The following is a 13,795-nucleotide window of genomic DNA, read 5'->3' as shown; positions in this document are numbered from 1 at the left end:
TTGGGATGGTATGATCTCCTTAGTTTATAGAGTATATGCACCCCATGTTTTCCCAATAATATGATGACATTAACAATAAGTCAAGCTCAATTTAATAATACAAATTATTATGAGAGACAGTATTTCCAAGAAACGCATATGATATATAGGCTAAATAATTTAATTAATACAAATTAAAAAGAAAATAAGAATGTGAGTTTCTTGATTTAAGATCGTATTTTTAAGGGACGGTCTCTCCAAAAGTAAATGACTAAACAATTATGACCGATTACTAAACGAGATGCAAGATAAATTCTTATCATCACATCAATTATTGCTCTATATAAACAATCTGTTAACCTTTTTCTCTATCATCACATTATCAAACAAACACTCAAAAAAAATGACTTCCCTTATCATTCCAACAACTACACTCACCCTTTTACTCATATCCCTCGTCTCTTCCTCTCACCCCACCACCTCCGCCGACAACATTTTCCGCGACATTGCCGGAAACCCAGTTATCAACGGCGGACGCTACGTAATCCGACGCAACATGATGGCTCCCGACGCCGGCTCACTAACCTGGAAAAACACCACAAATTCATGCCCACTTTACATAATCGAAGGTCATTGGCCGATTTCCCTCAACGATTTCAACCCACCATCTTACACATCCGTCACCATTCAATCCCCACTAAAATCCCTCTTTATTCCTCTCGGATCCCCTTTTCAAATATCCTTTAATGACCCAAACACGCCCTGTAAAAACCCCCTTAAATGGTCCGTAAAACCCCTTAAATCATCCATTATTGACGCTTTTTATTTGGTTGCTGGGTATGATAATCCTCGCTATAAGGGTTTCTTTAAAGCTAGCGTTTCTGATAGTGAAATGGCTGGGGATTATGTGTATAGGTTAGAGTACTGTTTGGATTCTCGAAAATGTTTACAAGTTGGTGAATCAAATGAGTTTCCTGATAGTGACGTTTTTGGTATCAGTAATGACGCTAATGTTAAAGTTTATCCTCTTGACGTTTTCGTCGCTTTAGAGGATGCGTCTTCCGCTGCATCCATCTAAGTTCTTTGAGCAAGTCAGAGTTATCAAACTATTATCCCGCACTTTTTAAGGTTTTATATTGTATTTGGTATTATCATCGTACTCTATAAATGACAAGTATGTATTTTGACGTTTTATATTGTATTTGGTATTATCATCGTACTCTATGAATTACAAGTATGTATTTTGGAAGAATTTTATAGTGGTTTGACTTTCAAAGCCAACTTCTATAAGACGATTATAATAAATTAAAATAAACTACAGTTTTATTATTATATAATATATTATATTTAATATTTTCAGATTATTGGTGGTTACTTCCAAAGTTAATTTTGTGTCGAAATACAAAATTACTTTCTTTCTGGCACAAGTATTTTTAATATTGTTTGTTAATCAAGCTTATTTTATGTATTATATTACGTCTAGTATTTATTGTAGTATGAATCGTTTAATCGTGTATTTTCATAATATCAAATTTTTATAATTTTTAATTATACAAAACTTAATATATAAATAAACAAAATAATATATTGGATTGTGTAGTAAAGTGAAATGTAACTAGTAGTTCCTCCCGTTTATTAATTATACTTGATACATCTGACTTTTTACACAATTTGATATGTTATTTTGATCATTTATATATTGAAATATGCACATTTAAAAATTATAAAAAGTTAATATTATGAAAGTACGTGATTAGACGATTCAAATAAGATCTCACTTGACTATATTTTTTCTTATACATTAGCCGCAATGCATAAAATAAACTTGAACGATAAATTGTGTTAAAAGCCATAATGTAACAGATATCATTTTATGTTTAAGGGTCACGAATGTGCGATATGATGCAAACCTGCGGAGTCAGCTTCAACCTCACTTGGCCCTAGCCGTTGTAGAAACTGCTCCTATTCTTTTTCGAGTCGAGGAACTCTTTGGCCGTGCTCTCCTTTATGGGTATGAGTTGTCGTCGTCCTTTTTTCCCCAGATCCTGACCATAGTTTTCTATGGGTGAGATACACTGGGTATGATGGTGGTGGTGGATGAAGCATAATACAACGGAGCAAGTATAAAATTAGATATAAAGCGGAGAAAGTGATACAGAATGTTATAATTATATAGATTAGTTTAAAATAATCAAATAAGATCTCACTTGACTATATTTTAATTTATGAATTAAGAATAAAATACAAATTAAGAGTAATAAGTGAATAGTGTCAAAAAGCAAATGTTCTCTTTTCTATAAATTGGAGGTATTATATAATATGATATTTAATAAGGAAGTATAAATTTGTCAATGTAGAATGTACGTATTTCGAGAGAATTTTTTGGTGGTTTGTCTTTTAAAGTTAATTTCTATACTATAATAAATTAAATAAAGTAGAGTTTTATAATTATACTTTTATTATATTAGTATTTTGAAATTATTGATGGTTACTTATAAAAAATGGTTTTACGTCTATACATAATATAAATTTATATATAAATGGGAGAAAATGATATACAAAATACTATTATATACACTAGTTTATTATGACACTCTCGTTATCCCTTTGAATTTGTATCATGATTCATGAGAATTAAAAAAAGTTCACATATAAAGAGTATATATATAATTAAAGTAAATAATAGGGAACTAAAAGGAATGACAATTGAATTTTATTTTAGTTGAAAGATATATCACTCTCACTAGATAAAATTTTAATTAGTTTGATATTCGATTTTTTTTCATTTTCTCAACCTACCTTATATTTCAAAATAAAAAATAGGAAATTAAAAGGAATAAAGAAGTTTATATTTGAGATTATCACTAATTTAGTTTGATAGTAAGTGATCTAATTAGATTGTCCTTATTTATACCACATTAGTACAAATGCTGAGGTACATAAAATAAAGAAATGAAGTTAATATAAGACATAGAGTGAGATCATTATCAACAAAAAATTGTACAAAATCAGTGAGAAGGTCATTGAAAGGGATTTATAATAAAATAACCTAAAAACCTTACAGTTAGTCTTTTTGTGAGACCGCCTTATTATGAAACAAGTTTATATAATTAACTTATTCTCTAATCGATTGCTTTAAAATTTTAAGTGATCATTTTAATACATTAAGGGTGTATTTGGTATGCATTTTTTTGGGTCAAGTAAGGAAAATGGATAAGCAAATCCATTACTTTGCGTTTATTAAGATAATTAAGTAACGATTTCCGTTACCTTTTGATAATTGATTCCTCCAATTTGTTTCCACTCTCATTCCATTACTTAATTATACCAAACAACTAACAACAATAACCCTAATCATTTCCCTTACCCCTCTTTAAGAGTTCCCCTTTCATTCCCTTTCTACTTTTTTTATACTAAACACCTCCTAAATGTACATGAGCTAGTCTAAATAAAGATGAGCTCTCCATAAAACCGTCTCATATAAAAATTTGTAAAATCCTAAATATTTGGAGCAATAATATGGGTTGTTATTGGTTCACGTTTGTTGCGGACAAACATCTATTCAACAAGATTTGTATAACTATTATGAATCGTGTCTATTTTATGGAGAAAATTTGAAAATAATAAGACAAAAAATCAGAAAAAGGAACAAAATAATATATCTTTCAACTTATTTCTAAAACTAAGCGTAAAAATCCAAATCTGTAGTTTGGGTCTGTTCGCAGTTACTAACTACGAACAAGTCAAGATAAGTCAAACAGTTGTTCGCAGTTAATAACTATGAACAGCCCTTTGACTTATTTTAACATGTTCGCAGTTACTAATTGCAAACAGATAGCTGTACAAATACGTAACAGCTTCCTTTCCCTGTCGTGTTCCTATTTCTCAAAATTCTAGTTGTTCTGCGAACAGGTCAAAAAGAAAAGAGTCAAAGTTATTCCCAGTTATTAAGTGGAAACAACTAGTTTGTTTTTTTCGACTTGTTCACAGTTATTAACTGCGAACAGCCCCAAACCACAAATTTAAAAATTGCACGTTTACTTTTGAAAATAAGTTGAAACTTGAATTATTTTGTTCCTTTTTTTAATTTTTTATCTTATTGTTTTCAAATTTTCTTTTGTGGAATATCCATATATTGGAGTAACCAGATGCTTCTTAACACTTCAAATACTATTTGTGTACATTTAGATTATAAATGGACAAAGACTCTGGGCTGTCTTCGAGTTTTTTTGGGCCATGAGCGAAATTAAATATGAACTTTTGTAGTATGAACGTCCTTCATTTTTAATTGACAATGATAAACTACTAGTATATCGATTAATCTAAGTACTGATTTGCTCAACTAATCTAATTTAAAAAACAAAAAACCAACAAATGAAGAATAAAACTACTTATTTACCTAAATTTAATTAATACTCCTTTTGTTTTTTTTTTCTTTTCATTTACTTTTTGCACAATTTTCAAAGCAACTTTCGAACTTCTATCTCTAAATACGTATTATAAAAAAAATTATAAAAAAATATATGATAAAAAAGTGTACATTAAATTATAAAAATATATGATAAAAAAGTATACATTAAGACGAATCTAATGAGATTTCGCATGGATATATTTTATCATCTATATATATTTTAAAAATCTTAATCAAATATTTCACTTCAAAATAGAATATTCTAAATGGGAACAACAGTTAAAAACAAAGGGTGTATTATCAATAAAAAAGTAAAAAAAATATCAAAGCCTAACTGAAAACCCAAAATCAACAACTAAAATCATAAGAATCAAGGTAATAAAATCGTCAATAATTAAGGAAAAAAATTAACCTAAATTATTTAAAAATTTATACTGTGTTGCACTTTTTTTAAGTAATTATCTTTATAAGTCTCTTTAAATCTCATTTATAAATTCATATCACTTTTAATCTGATTCGCATATTACAAATTAACATATTTACAACCCTATAACAAAAAAAATCAGATGCTAGTGAGGATCGAGGAAGTAGCTAGTCAAAGTGCAAATCAATTTGATGTGAATGTGATCCCTTCTAAAACGGTAAGTAAACTTTCGAATTTCTTCGGTTACATACTTGAATTTAAATCTTTAATTTGATCTTATTTTGACAATTTTCATGAAGCATTACACTCTGAAATCTGCAGAATGTAACCTAATTCACACACCCAAACAGCTGCAATTTTTGAATATCTTCAAGCTAAGGTTAGTATGCTAGAGAATCCATTGGAATGAATGCATACCAACACGGCGCGGGGAGGTAGGGGGCGGGAATCGAATTATGTTAAAAGTTGAAAAAAGAAGGATTCAATTACTTGGTTAATCCATAATTTTCAGTAGATTTCATGATTTAGGTTAGATTGAAGTATACTAATTTGTTGAGAAAATTGGCAATATAAGTACACACTTTCTTCCTTTGTTGTTAGATGAACAAAAATAACCAATCCAATCAAACAAACAATAATAATCCCACAATCAAACACATAAAGTAAAAATACGGAAAGTAAAACATACACGATATATTACGTGGAAATCCAATGCTAGAAAAAACCACGGGACCGTACCAAACTCTTCTACTAATCACTCATAAAATTATTAATGGGTATAACCAAAATCCTCTCTAAACACAATACTAGAGGAAATACAAACATCAAACGAACCCTAAAACGTCACTCAAAAGTTGTAAAATAACAATTAGGGTAAATTAGGAAAAAATACAAATTACCCACTGCACAAAACGACAATCCAACCATTGATTATGTAGGTTGGGTAGACAGAAACACCGTGTCAAAATTTGATGCAAAATGAAATACGAATGACCTTCGATCGAATCGACACAATGTCACGTAAAACCCCTTTGTGCGCCTGCCTCTCAATATTCTTGATTTCTGTTTTTTGTGCATGTCTTATGTCATATAATATGCTGCTGCCTTATTTTGTTTTATAGTTTTCCAACTTTGTTTTTGTTTTCATTTTAATTAATATATTAGCCTATAATATGTTAAAGCCCAATATTAAATACTAAATGGGCTCTTCCTCTAAGTAGGAGGGAATAACCCAACAAATCTCCCCCTCACTCTAACTTGGAGGGTATGAAAAGCCCCGCTTTCAAACGACACACCTCTAATTTTTCTCTTGGTAGAATCTTAGTCAACATCTCCGATCCATTTTCATGAGTACTGATCTTCACAAGCTCAAAAGTTTTTTCTTCTATCTGATCTCGAATCTGATGATACCTCCTTCGTATATGTTTCGTTCGAATATAATAGGTAGCATTCTTAACTAGGCGAATGACACTCTGACAATTACAATGTAACAAATAATTATTTTGCTCCAAGCCCAACTCTTCAAGAAAGTCCCTCATACACACTAATTCTATACCAGCTTCAACAACTGCCACATACTCTAACTGAGTAGTCGAAAGAGCAACACATTTTTGCAATTTAGATAGCCAAGAAACAGCTCCCCCTGCAAATGTCATCAAGTAACCAGAAGTAGACTTACTAGAATCAATATCATGTGACATATCAGCATCTGTGTAACCATCTAACATAGGTTCGACAGGACCAAAACATAAACTAACTCTAGAAGTACCCCTGAGATACCTTAGAATCCACTTAACTGCTGCCCAATGCTCCTTTCCAGGATTAGACATGAACCTGCTAACTACCCTAACAGCATAAGTTATATCCGGCCTAGTACATACCATGGTATACATCAAACTACCTACGGCAGATGAATAAGCCACATTTTTCATCGTCTTCTTATCTTCACCTATTGTAGGACATTGTTCGGAACTCAATTTTATATGCACTGGTGGTGGAGAACTCACAAACTTAGCATTGTTCATATTGAACTTTTTTAGCACCTTTTCAATGTATTTCTCTTGTGATATTCACAATTTCTTATTTTTCCTATCACGAGAAATACGCATGCCTAGAATTTGCTTTGCAGGGCAAGATCCTTCATAGCAAAGGACTTGCTCAAACTAGCCTTCAAGTTGGCAATCTTGCTGGAATCACGACCAACAATCAACATATCATCAACATTTAACAAGAGAATGAGAAAAGCACCTTCAGCAAAATTCTTCACAAACACGCAATGATTGGCATGTGTCTTATGAAAGTCATTATCAACCATAAATGACTCAAATTTCTTATACCATTGTCAAGGCGCTTGCTTAAGACCATACAAACTCTTCTTTAAGCGACACACAAGTTTCTCCTTTCCCTTGACCTCGAACCCTTCAAGTTGCTCCATGTAAAATTCCTCCTCTAGGTCACCATGAAGGAAAGCGGTCTTCACATCAAGTTGCTCATTTCCAAATTCATGTTGGCAGCCAAACTAAGTGATTGAAGACATCTTCACCACTGGAGAGAAAATCTCATCAAAATCAACCCTCTTCTTCTGCTCATAGCCTCGCACAACAATCTGAGCCTTGAACCTAGGTGGTTGACCATCTTCTTCGGGCTTTAACTTAAACACCCACTTATTCTTGAGTGCTCGTTTGCCGTTAGGCAACTCTACCAGATCATAAGTGTGATTCTTATGTAAGGAATTCATCTCATCTTGCATGACATTGTACCACTCCTTGCGTTTCTTATGTAACATAGCCTCCTGAAAATCTTCCGGCTCTCCTCCGTCAGTTAGTAACACAAATTCTGTCGTAGGATACCTCATAGACGGATGCCGTCCTCTAGTAGATCTTCTCACATCATTAGGCTGTGGTTGCGGTTCAACAATTGGTGGCTCAAGCTCAGGTTCATCATCGTGACCACCATCACCAACATTGTCATCATCATGCTGAATATCTCCCCCTTCAACTCTAGGAGTCATCTGTGGTAAGATTGGATCAAAAGTGATTGATGTTTGTTGCTTTGGCTTGTCAATATCTTCAATAGTCTGATCTTCAAAGAACACAACATTTCTGCTTTTGAGAACTTTCCTGTCTACTGGATCCTATAACTTGTACCCAAGCAGATCTTCAGAGTACCCCAAAAATATGCACTGTTTTGTCTTCTTATCTAACTTGGATCTCTCATCTCTAGGAATGTGAACAGAAGCACGACACCAAAATACCCTCAAGTGCTTGTAGGAGACATCTTTACCGGTCCAAACTTTCTGTGGAACATCACCATCAAGAGTATTTGAAGGTGAAAGATCAATCAAGTACACAGCTGTACCAATGCCTCAGCCCAAAAAGATTTAGACAACTTTACCTGAGAGAGCATACATCGGATTCTTTCTTCAATTGTTATGTTCATCCTCTCTGCAACCGCTTCAATTGAGGTGTCTTTGGAACTGTTTTCTCAAGCTTGATGCCTTGACTCTTGTAGTAGCTTTCAAATGGGCCTCTGTACTCACCACCATTATCAGCTCTAACAACCTTGAGCTTTCTACCTATTTCTCGCTCAACTCTAGCCTGAAACTCCTTGAAAGCAGTAACTACCCGATCCTTGGTTTTCAAAACAGTAACCTACACTTTTCTAGAATAATCATCAATAAAAGAAACAAAGTAAAGAGCACCACTATGGTATTTAGCATCCATAGAACATACATCAGTGTGGACAAGATCAAGAGCATACTTTCTTCTAGATGGGGGCGAGAATGAAAAGCAACTCTATTTTGTTTACCAACTAAATAGTCAACACAGGATTTAAGAGACATTCCTAAGACATCAGGGAGATATTGCTTCTTAGAGAGCATCTTCATACCTTTCTCACTCATATAGCAAGTCTATTATGCCATAACTCACTAGAGCAATCATCTGCAATATTTACCTCACCCGCGCAAACCTTAGCTTGCATCATATAAAATGAACCTTACTTCTTACCTCGGGCCGCTATAAGATTCCCCTTACAAAGCTTCCACTTACCATCATTGAAGTGGATGAAGTAACCCTTTTCATCAAGCCTACCTATAAAAATGAGATTCAATCTGATATCAGGAATGTGTCTGACATTTCTCAAAATCAGCTTGCAATCGGTGGAACTCTCCAAGTAAATAGTGCCTTTGCCGAAAACCTTGGATGACCCATCATTCCCCATTCTAACACTACCAAAATCACCACTAGTGTAGGACGAGTAGTCTTGATGCGGAGTAAGATGATATGAAGCACCCGAATCAATCATCCAATTGCAATCATGACATGCTACATTCAAGCATTCTTTATCACCAATGAAGAGCAAATAATTATCACTAATAGCTAGAGCTGTAGTATTTTTCTCTTTAGACTTCGACTCAGAGGAATCACCCTTTCTTTCTTTTAACTTGTCTTTTTTCATCTTTCTACAAAATCTTTAAATATGACCCGGTTTGTCGCAGTAATGACAAATAATTCTACTCTTGGATTTAGACTTGTCTCTGGGATTGACTCTACTTCAAGAAGTTCGACTTTTGCTTTTCCCCCTACTAGACTCTTGTGCAACATAATGAGTTTCAGAATGATTAGAGGAACCCATCTCTTTTCTCCTAGTCTCTTCATTCAATAAACTAGCTTTGAAACTATCCATTGTCAACTTACCATCAGGAGCAAAATTGGTAAGTGATACAAATAGTGCGTCCTAACTCTCTGGCAATGAGGAAAGTAGCAAGAGTGCCTGCAACTTATCATCTAAAGACATTTTCATTGCAGACAACTGATTAATCAAACCTTGAAATTCATTCAAATGTACTACCATGCTATACCATCGTGAAATTTAACTTTACCAATTTTCTCATCAATGACGCTTACTTAAGGCATTCTTCCTCTCATACATAGCTTCAAGTTTCATCCACAATTCATAAGCATTCGTGTCATTGGCAATATGTTGGAGCACACTAACATCAACAAATTGTCTGATGGTTCCTACCGCTTTTCGATTCAAAATTTTCCATTTACTTTCATCTTAACCAGTGGGCATAGACTCATTTAAGATTGGTTCATACAAATCTTTCACATAAAGAACGTCCTCCATCTTCGTTTTCCACACAACATAATTAGTCGAGTCCAAATAAATCATACCATGCATACTAGTTTAATCATCCATCATAAACACAACACAAGAATGTCAATAGAAACCCGACTCTGATACCACTATGTTGAGAAAAGTGGCAATATAGCGCACACATTTTCTCCCTTTGTGTTGTTAGATGAACAAAAATAATCAATCCAATCAAACAAACAATAATAACCCCACAATCAAGTACAACAAAATAAAAATACGGAAAGTAAAGCACACACGATATTTTACGTGGAAACCCAATGCGGGAAAAAACCACGGGACCGTAAGTGGTACCAAACTCTTCTACTAATCATCAATAAGATTAATGGGTACAACCAAAATACTCTCTAGAAAATACTATAGGCAATGCAAACACCAAATAACCCTAAAACATTACTCAAAAGTTGTAAAATAACAATTAGAGTAAATTAGGGCAAAATACAAATCACCTACTTACAATGTACAAAACGACAATCCAAACGTTGATTATGTAGGTTGGGTAGATAGAAACACCGTGTCAAAATTTGACGCAAAACGGAATACGAATGGCCTTCGATCAAATCGACGCAATGTCACGTACCTCTCAATATTCTTGATTCCTGTTTTTTGTGTGTGTCTTATGTCATATAATATGCTGCTGCTTATAGTTTTCCAACTTTTTGTTTTTATTTTGATTAATATATTAGCCCATAATATATTAAAGCCCAATATTAAATACTAAATGTGCTCTTCCTCCAAGTAGGAGGGAATAACCCAACATAATTCAACTCCTTTAATTGAATATTTGAAAATTTAGGGCAAACATTTTATATATGTGATAAGGGTTTGATTTTCGCGTGAAAAAAGATTAATTCCCAATATTTATGAAATGGGTGGATTTGTATTAGTCTTAATCTGGATAAAGCAAAATCATTCTATTTGATTTAATCAACACGTTGGGTTGTAATTGAGAAATTTTGTGACTCGAATCTTTAGTGTTATCTTATTCATTACCTATGTCTACTATTTAGGCATAATGTTGTCGTTATTTTTACTAAAAAAATTGAATAAATAGGAGGTCTATAGAGTATAAGGTAGGGGTGTTTATTTAGGTCATCGATTTGATTTTGGGTAAAATATTTTGGTTCGTTTCAAAATCGGGTTTTGTGTCCATGTTGGTTTTTACATAGTTGCTAGTCTATTTTTTATGTCGGGTCAAATCGGCTTCGGTTACAAGGATTGTGTAAATATTGGATCATCGACTCTGTTTTGAACACCTCAGGGTAAAATGGTGTTCACAGTTGTGGGATTCTCTCCTGCATAATCCTATATAATTTGGTAACTAGGGAATTTCAATAAGCATCGGATAAACCAAGAAGGTTTCATATGGCATCTACTTCATTCAGAAAGATTTGGAGCACAAGTCAAAAACTAATGAAAGATGGAATGGTATGAATAACAATGAATTCCTTAAGCACCTAGCTTCAAACACACATTTTTGGGGTGTAAAACATCTAGCATATGAGTTTGCTATATTTCAATGGTTCGGTGGATCAGAAACAACCTCTTTGCTATCACTAGCAAGGGTAAGGTCATGTAGATTCGACCAATCAAGCCCCATCTAGGTAGGAGTCACGAATGAAATTGGGATAATGGAATGGAATGTTGTGTACAGGAAGAAGGCAAGTACGCGATATCATTCAAAGGAAGCACCGATAATTTTGTGGAGAATGGCGCACTAGTATTACGGGAAAGCATTTCATTGTTTCGTGGTAGGACTAATCCCATTCGATACTTCTCAGTCGATGAGCTCAACACCATGAATTTGGAACAACATGTAATTTCTTTTAAGGAATCCAATGTTGAATGGTACAAAGGATTCTGGGATGGAAGATTTGTATTGGTGAAGGAACAATCTGATAAGTGGGATCCTAGTCTTACACTAGGAACTTTTCGAGAAATTCTTGTCGCAGCACAAATGAGTACTCATAAGAATGTCCATAATCTTCTTGGATGTTGTCTCGAGACAAAATATACAGTACTTGTTTTCGAATGAGTAGAAAATGTTAATCTACATGATCTAGTATTCCGAAAGGAGATAGGAAAACCGCCACTAGAATGGACCGAAAGGCTAAGGATTGCTTGGGAGATCGCTCATGTGTTGGCTTATCTTCACACTGGTTTTCCCCGGCCTATAATCCATCGAAACTTAAAACCTCAAAATGTGTATTTGGGACGGGATTATGCTGCTAAATTGTCAGATTTTAGTCTTTGTATTTCTGTTCCTGAAGGTAAAAAGTATTGTCATCTAGATCTTATTGTGGGGACATGTGGGTTTCTGGCACCTGAATCTTTTAGTGGGAAAGTGTATGAAAGTGTAGATGTTTATGCATTTGGCATGCTTCTTCTTGTGCTTTTGACAGGAAGAGAAGTTGTGTTTAAGGAGGGTGGAGTAGAAACGCATCTGCGCCATTGGGTTAGAAACAGTTCTCGAGACAAGTGTGCAGTCGAGGTTTTGGACCCTGCGATTGCTGGAGATAGACTGCCGGACAATGAAGAACTCGAAAAAAAACTAGGAGGAGCGATACAGCTTGCACTCGGGTGCACAGAAACGGAAGAAGATAGCAGGCCGACTATGGTTGAAGTGGCAACTCAACTCAAGGGGATGATCTCATGATCAGGTTCTCTGAATGTATATGTGCAAGTAACAATGATCACTAAAATTGACATTTTCTCGATCGTTTTACTTGGGGACTTCCACCCGATTGTGATAGATTTGTAATTAAGTTTGTACACAATAGGACTCGTGCTAGAGAAGAGTTGACTGCATACAAGCCCGATGAGGTTCCATCCTATAACCAAATCCATTTGGTTATAGGAAGAGTAACCCATCAACTGCTTATATGTAGTCAAACTCTCTAATTCTTTCATGTGGGATCACAGTTATTTTTTGAACAGTCTGTATACCGTTCTCAACAACTGTTTGATGAAAGGCTGCATACTTGACCTCTTGTACTGATACATAAATTCTTGGAATTTCTAATGATGAAGCAGAGTATCTCTTTCTTGCTCGTATTAGGTGGAGAATGGAGTGGGAAATGTTGTGTTATGCTGCTATCTGATGTTATGCCATGGAATTCGATTTTCACCTAAGTCTCATGTATCTCATCTGAGCAGAGTCCACTTGATTATATGTAGAACCTTGCGATTGCATAACATTTATTCTCTTCATCCCTTTAAATTCCCTAAACAACATCCAAAAACCTTTCATATATGCATTATGTAGTAAATTCAAATGTTCAAAGAAGTAACATTATAATTTAACTTTTTAAGAATTATTTGGTAAAAAACAGCCTAGAATTTTGAGGCTTTTTGAAAATATAGTTGCAAAGTTTGTTTTACGAGTTATAGCTCTATAACTAAGTTGTTTGATTTTCCTGAAATGCAAACTAAGAAGATATACAACGATGTTTTTACCAGTATCAATCGTTTGTTTACGATAAATGAAAATTATGATCATTCTTGTGAGGCATCTAGTTTGAAAATTTGGTTTATACAAGTATTCATATGGTGATGATCTTGATATGCAGACTGACAAGATATTTAACGTTGTTTAACTGGTGCTAATCAAGAAATTAATTGACGTTGTTTATACCCATTGTAAACGAATTTTTAAAATACAAGTATTTTGAAGAATTATTTTAAATATTAAATTAAATACGTATAACTAAATTCAAAATAAATAAGAAATTGATTTTAAAAAATGTATAATTTTTAAAATAAGTTAAAGGTCACTTATGTAAAGTCAAAGGTAATATTCAAATCAAACAGTTCATTTTCGGTCA

At 33.8% G+C, this 13,795-nt stretch overlaps 1 pseudogene; it reads left to right on the top strand.

Moving 5' to 3' along the window:
- Positions 1–6,347: 6,347 nt before the first annotated feature.
- Positions 6,348–13,163, top strand: LOC130806892 (non-functional pseudokinase ZED1-like; annotated as a pseudogene).
- The last annotated feature ends 632 nt before the right edge of the window (positions 13,164–13,795 follow it).

This window comes from Amaranthus tricolor, chromosome 2 (genome assembly GCF_026212465.1).
Source record: "Amaranthus tricolor cultivar Red isolate AtriRed21 chromosome 2, ASM2621246v1, whole genome shotgun sequence".
NCBI lineage: Eukaryota > Viridiplantae > Streptophyta > Magnoliopsida > Caryophyllales > Amaranthaceae > Amaranthus > Amaranthus tricolor.
Note: the sequence above shows the minus strand (reverse complement) of the source record. Positions and strands in the feature narration are given on the sequence as shown.